Genomic DNA, 7,189 nt, shown 5'->3' with positions numbered 1-7,189 from the left:
CTTCCTGAGGAATATTATGTCGAGTGACGGGATAAGAATGGATCCCTAAAAAGTTGAAGCAGTGAGAAAATGGCCTAGACCCACGACTCCAATCGATATTCGAAGCTTCTTGGGTTTGGCGGGGTATTACAGAAGGTTCGTAGAGAGTTTTTCTTTCATAGTTGCTCCTCTTACTAAACTGAATCATAAAAAGATAAATTTTGTGTGGTCTGACTCGTGTGAAAATAGTTTTGAGAAGTTGAAGGACAAGCTGACTACTGCTCCTGTTTTGACCCTTCCCGAGGGTGTAGATGATTTTGTGGTTTATTGTAATGCGTCCCGTGTGGGACTTGGTTGTGTATTGATGCAGCGTGGTAAGGTGATAGCTTATTCATCTAGGCAGTTAAAGGTGCATGAGCGCAATTACCCCACTCATAACTTGGAGTTAGCAGCCGTGGTGTTTGGACTTAGAATCTGGAGGCACTATCTCTATGGAGTGCATGTGGATATTTATACCGACCATAAGAGTTTGCAGTATGTTTTCTCACAGAAAAAATTGAACCTCAGACAGAGGCGCTGGATAGAGATTTTGAAAGACTATGATATGAGTCTGCATTACCATCCGAGCAAAGCAAATATTGTAGTCGACGCCCTCAGCAGGTTGTCTATAGGCAGCCTTTCTCATGTAAAAGAAGGAAAGAAAGAGATGGTGAAGGATATTCACCGCCTTGCAAATTTAGGAGTGCGATTCTTAGATTCCAAATATGGAGGGGTGATTGTTCATGAGTTAGCTAAGTCATCCCTTTGTGCTGAAGTTAAGGAGAAGCAGGTTGAAGATCCCATCTTGATGCAAATCAAGAAAGATATGCGTCAACAAAAGGTTATGTCGTTTGAAATTGGTGGTGATGGTATTCTGAGATTTCAGGGTAGGTTGTGCGTTTTGAATGTTGATGGGCTACGGGAAAGAATCCTTAATGAGGTGCAAGGTTTTTCTCAAGGTTTTTCCTATAAAAGAGTTATGCGGTTTGGCAAAATGGGGTAAATTGAGCCCTCGCTATATAGAACCGTATCAGATTCTAAAAAAGATTGGTACAGTTGCTTATGAGCTAGAATTGCCTGCAAGTTTGGGTTCCGTTCATCCGGTATTCCATGTATCTATGTTGAAGAAATGCATTGGAGATCATTCTATGGTATTGCCAGTAGAGGGTATCAAAGTGATAGACTCCTTGTCTTACGAAGAAGAGCTCGTTGAAATTTTAGATCGCCAAGTTCGAAAGCTGAGGAGCAAAGAGATAGCCTCAGTAAAGGTACTGTGGAGGAATTAGAAAGTCGAAGAAGCAACTTAGGAGTCAGAAGATGACATGAGAATTAGATATCCCAAATTGCTTGCTTCGATGGAGGATGAGACAGAAGGTACTATTCCTATCTTATCTTTCCTAGTCCTTTATTATGCTCAAAATCGTGTTTGTCTATGTCCCACATCATTATTCGGGGATGAATGATCCTAAGGGAGGGATAATGTAATGCCCCGCACTTTGGGTTACAATATAGACCATGATTCCGATGTGTTGATAAATCCCAAAGCCATAAAATCCTATGCCAATATGGCATGTTAATTATTTGTGTAGCATGTGAATCTATTCTAGCTTGAATTTAGACCATAGGGGTCCTTCAACTCAAGGACGAGTTGAAACTATTTTGATCGGCTAAGTTTTTGTGGACGTTGTAAAGTGTGTCAGCTTTTATCGACCTTAACTCCCTATATATGTCGAATTAGGGAGCCTACTATGTGTCAAATTATAGGTCTTCGAGTTAGCTTTCCAACGATACCAATTTTGCTAAAATTCGAAACCCGAACAAGAAGCTATGGCCTTTCAAAATTACATGCGTCACCCAACCAATCGCCCATGGCCACTGGAAAGCATAGGCAATAGCCTAGGCGGCGCCTATGTAAACATAGGCGACAGCCTAGGTGGCGCCTATGTAAACATAGGCAATGGACTGGGCGGCGCCTATGTAAAGAATTCGGTGACTTAAACACTCGTTTTTGGGGCAAAATGGTCTTTTTCCACCCTTACTTAGCCCTAAAACACGAAATTCAGTTCCAAGGATCCTAAAATACACCTTCATTCATCAAAAGTGCTCAAAGATTCTCGTTAGGGTTTCAAAATAATAACCCAAGCAACTCGAGATTAAACCGGGGGTTTTAGGAACAAATTGCATATTTGAAATCCTCTCAACGTAGGCTTCGAGAAGCATCTAATATTCGTAGTAATCGAGGTACGTGGGGTTATCCTAAAATCTCATGGGTGTAGTTTTTATGAACATGCATGCTTTTAATATGGGGATTTTCAATCAAATGCTAATAACTTGCTTTCAATATGATTTCTAAGTCATTTACTTTATGTCATGGGAATTGTTTGCCTATATACTTCAATGGTTGAAACCATGCATATGTGATTTGAGATTTTCCAAGGAAATTTGATAAATATGAATGATAAATTTCTTTTAAATTTCCATGATAATGTCTTGATACCCCATATCATATGGTGATCAACAAAAGAGAGCATGAATTTGAAATAAATATTGTTCACCACTTGTAAATAATGAAGCACCTTGGTTTTTACATGATTATGCATATGTGGAAGTGATATTGAGGACTTGCAAGTCGGGTATGACGATACCCTACAGAATATGATATGTGATTAAATTAGATGAAATTTGAATGCATCGATTTTACATGAGATAGGTGGATGCCCGTAGAAGGAGTTTGAGTGTAAGGGCTCATCGCTGGAAAAACGTGTTTGCCGACACGGGAATTCGGTGCCAGGCTAAGTGATCTTGAGTACTTGACTTTATGTCATTCCCAAATTAGGATTATAGGTAGGAGCCCAGGATAAGTGATCTTAGGCACTACCATTGGTTCGAGACACCATGCTTCGTGGTCTTGTGTGTCTCTCCCTCACTTATACTCTAATCTCGACGGCAACCGAGGTTGGATAGTTGGTGTAAATTATGTAGGGTATTCCACCTAGCTCAGTTGCATTTCATTGTTGTGGAGAAACTATTGCATTACACCCATGTGTTTTCAAATGATTTGATATGAAACTGTTTTATAGTGGCTCTCAACTATATTTTGTAAAAATATTATGTTTTGTTTTGATATCTCCGTGTGCTAGTACTTTTGTGCTGACCCCCTCTCCTCTCCAACCTCTCAAGTTCAGAGGCCCTATCTAGGGGTCAAGAAAATCAGTAGATCATTCAGACGGAGTTGCAGAGACAAGTGGTGAGCCTTCTATGTTTTGGAAGGTCTTATGTCCTACAGTCTTTTTATCTTATATTCAGTTTTGGAGTCTACTGGGGGCCTTGTACCAGTTTATATACAGTTACTTGACTTATTCATTTGTTAGAGATTTTCGCAGGCATTTGTTTAGAGGTTGATTGATGTTGGGGGAACCTTATTTCCCCGTTATTGTTTCTTTTTATATTTATGACCATGTTTCCAAATTATTGTGTTTCCTCTACATTACTTTGATCATATAAATTAGGTGCATGCTTACTAGATAGATAGGGGTGTTTTGGGCCTTCATGGTTCGAAATGCTCATCACGGCCAGGCCTGGTTCGGGTCGTGACACAATACGTAAAGAATCGAGCTCGGGTGGCTGTCCAACTAATGGAACAAGATTTGAAGTGTAGAGAACAAGTCCCAACACTCCAAAGCCATCCAATATGCACACTCGAAGGTCGCCCCTTTGTCTTGGTTCATTAAGGGCATTATAGTTATTTTGTAATAAGTTATAACCTAGACTATAAACAAAACATATTAGGTCTTTTGTTTATAACTTAGATGATATTTTGAGAGCTCTTTGAGAGTGTTCATACAATTGTGGATATCACTTGTGACAAATGTGGAATCACTTGTGTTGGTTGCTTGTTTTGAAACGTTGGTTGCATGGGGATTCCGTTCCCTTGAGGTCACCGTAAGAACTTGATGTTATTTGTATAAATTCTTGGGTCTTAGTGTTCAATACACACTTTGGTTCATAGTGTTTGTGCATTGTGTGTCAAGTTGTCTATCATTCTATCTTATTATTGTTGTTGTGTTCATTCTCAATTTTGGGTGTCCAAACCCGAGACCTTGTTGTATCATTTTTGTTCTTGTTATTGTGTTGTAATCTTAGTTTGTGGCTTGCTAATTATAGGTGTTGAACATCTTAGAATCTTGTTGTTATCGTGCTTGTATTGTTATTGTGTAGTGAATTCGAGAGGGGTCACCAAAAGGGGTCCTCGGTTCTTCAAATCATGGACTATTTTGGTGTGTGTTAGTGTCTTCCTTGTCAATCTTGTATCATTTGGTATCAAAGAATGGCTTGATTTTTTTTTCACAAGATCAATCTTGGGCTAGCTAGCTTAAAAATACAAAAAAAAAGGAAAGTGTAGAAGTTGTTCTTGTTTTTGGCCGAGACATGTTTCATTGTGGCTAGATCTTGTAGTCTTTTGTTCGTTTAGATCTTTTCTAGTGTTGGTTTCTTTCTCACCAACACTAAAGTGTCTAAATCTAAAGGTTTGAGCTTATGTTGTTGACCTTGTTGATGTAAATTGGAAGTTGGTCGTGTGTTGATATTGTTGATCTTGGCCGTGTGTTGCAATTGTTATGGACTTGGAGGTGAATGTTGGTGGTGTTCTTGAGAATTTGTTGTTGAGATCTTGTTGTTCGTCACATCTTGACATCTCTTAATCAATATAAAGTATAACATAGGTCCAAAAAAGGTGTAAGATAAAGTTAAAAAGTTGTTGGTGAAGAGACTTGAACACATCACTTCAAAGACTTGTCAACCACTTTTCCATATTTCAAGGACCTTGTTTTATGAGAATAGTAAAGTCAAGTCTCACTTTTTAAGTTGGAATCTGAAAAAGTTTCTAAGACTTGAATTTTTCCATCAAAAGACAAACTCATCCATTCCAAATTGTATCAAGACAAAAGCTTCAAATTGGTGATTAAAAAAAAATTGTGTGGGACCGCGACCAATTACGTGGCTGCCTCATCATCACGTTTTACTGTTCATGCAACATAAGTAAACTCGAATTTTTTGATTTCTTAGTTTCTAATTATTGTTTTTTAGTTGCATTTTGTTGATTCTATTGCTAATTAACAAAATAGTAATTGTCTACTAGGTCGTAAATTAGTTTTTGGGTCTGTTTATTCGTGTCTATGTTTCTTTGTGTGCTTTTATCTTTTTGAAATTCATTGTAGTTTCTTGGTTGAAATCCTTACGCATTTTCTTTGAGTTGTTTCAAAAGATAATCTATTCCGACCTCGAGCCCCAATTGGTACCAAGTAATCTCCTTGGAGTATAAATGAGTTACCAACACTTGTGAGGCCAATTGAGAGGCATTTCAAAGTGGGAGAGCTTGTGAGGATGTTTTCTTTTCTAACATTAACTAGTTTGTTGTTTTTTGTGTTTTTGTTTTAGAATTTTTTTTGTTAGGAGCTATGGCATTGGAAAAGGTGACCATGAATGACTTGATGGCTGCCATAATGGATATGAAACATGATCTTAGTAGCCGAATGGAGAGAATGGAAAAAATAATTGACCGAGTGAAAGGAAGAATGGAAGGGACGGAAAGCTCTCTTTGCAAGGAGTTGGATTACTTGATAAGAATCCAAGCCTTCCTAATCAAGTTCTTGTGAGTGGACATGCTACACATGAGCTACAAGGTAATCAAACTAACTCTTGCACTCTAGTGAATGAGGCTAGTAGCCAACTAAGTGTGAATGGTAGTTTGTCTTTAGGTGAGCCGAATGTGCCTCCATTTGGTATAGATAATGTACAACTGAAGATTGTGGATACACTAGTTGATCCATCTAATGTTGAGGCCATTGTGGCAAGTGATAGTACATTGTCTTATGGAATTCATGAAGACCAACTTATGTGTGAAAATGGTGATTTGGACATGTTGGCCGATTGACTATGGATGACCCTCTAGTTGTTTTTGTTGTAGACCATGATAGAATAGATGAGATATATGATTGTATTAGTGGTAGTATTGGGAAAAGGAAATGCATACTAAACCCATGTCCATGGACACTCCACCCATTTGATCCCAGTGATCATTTGAAGTATGGTGATGAGGATGTCTTTTGGAATGACTTGAATGTGCATAGGATTTATGGCCTTCCTATCTCGGCTTTCAAGCCTACTTGTTTTTCCAAGAAAAGTCTATGTTTTCCACTTGATGAGCAACTCTTGTTCTTTGTTTCTTGTCACACTTATGTGGATAGACTAGTTGACTCTTTCTTGGGAGGGTATTCCGGTAAGAGGGATGTTTGGGTGTATGTGAAGTTTGAGCCACCTTGGCAAGATTCTATGATTGATTACACTAATCCTAACCCTCATACCTTGAGGAACTTGTGTTTGCTTGTCCTTCCTATTGTTTGCAAGGTTCAGATTCGAGGTCGAATCCTTTTTCAAGTAGGGGAGGATGATACAAGTACGATCATGATTGTGGACCAATACGTAAAGATTCAAGCTCGGGTGGCTGCCCAACCAATGGAACAAGCTTTGAAGTGTAGAGAACAAGTCCCAACACTCCAAAGTTGTCCAATATGTACACTCGAAGGCCGCCCTTTTGTCTTGGTTCATTAAGGGAATTATAGTCATTTTGTAATAAGTTATAACCTAGACTATAAATAGAACATATTAGGTCTTTTGTTCATAACTTAGATGATATTTTGAGAGCTCTTTGAGAGTGTTCATATAAGTGTATATATCACTTGTGACAAGTGTGGAATCACTTGTGACAAGTGTAGAATCACTTGTGTTGGTTGCTTATTTTTAAACGTTGGTTTCTTGGGGATTCCGTTCCCTTGAGGTCACCGTAACAACTTGATGTTATTTGTATAAATTCTTGGGTCTTAGTGTTTAATATAAACTTTGGTTCATAGTGTTTGTGAATTGTGTGTCAAGTTATCTATCATTCTATCTTATTATTATTGTTGTGTTTATTCTCGGTTTTGGGTGTCCAAACCCCAGACCTTGTTGTGTCATTTTTATTCTTGTTATTGTGTTGTAATCTTAGTTTATGACTCGCTGATTATAGGTGTTGAACACCTTATAATCTTGTTGTTATCGTGCTTGTATTGTTATTGTGTAGTGAATCCGAGAGGGGTCACCAAAAGGGGTCCTTGGTTCTTCAAATTATGGACTG

This window comes from Capsicum annuum, chromosome 12 (assembly GCF_002878395.1).
Source record: "Capsicum annuum cultivar UCD-10X-F1 chromosome 12, UCD10Xv1.1, whole genome shotgun sequence".
NCBI classification, from domain to species: Eukaryota; Viridiplantae; Streptophyta; class Magnoliopsida; order Solanales; family Solanaceae; genus Capsicum; species Capsicum annuum.
Note: the sequence above shows the minus strand (reverse complement) of the source record.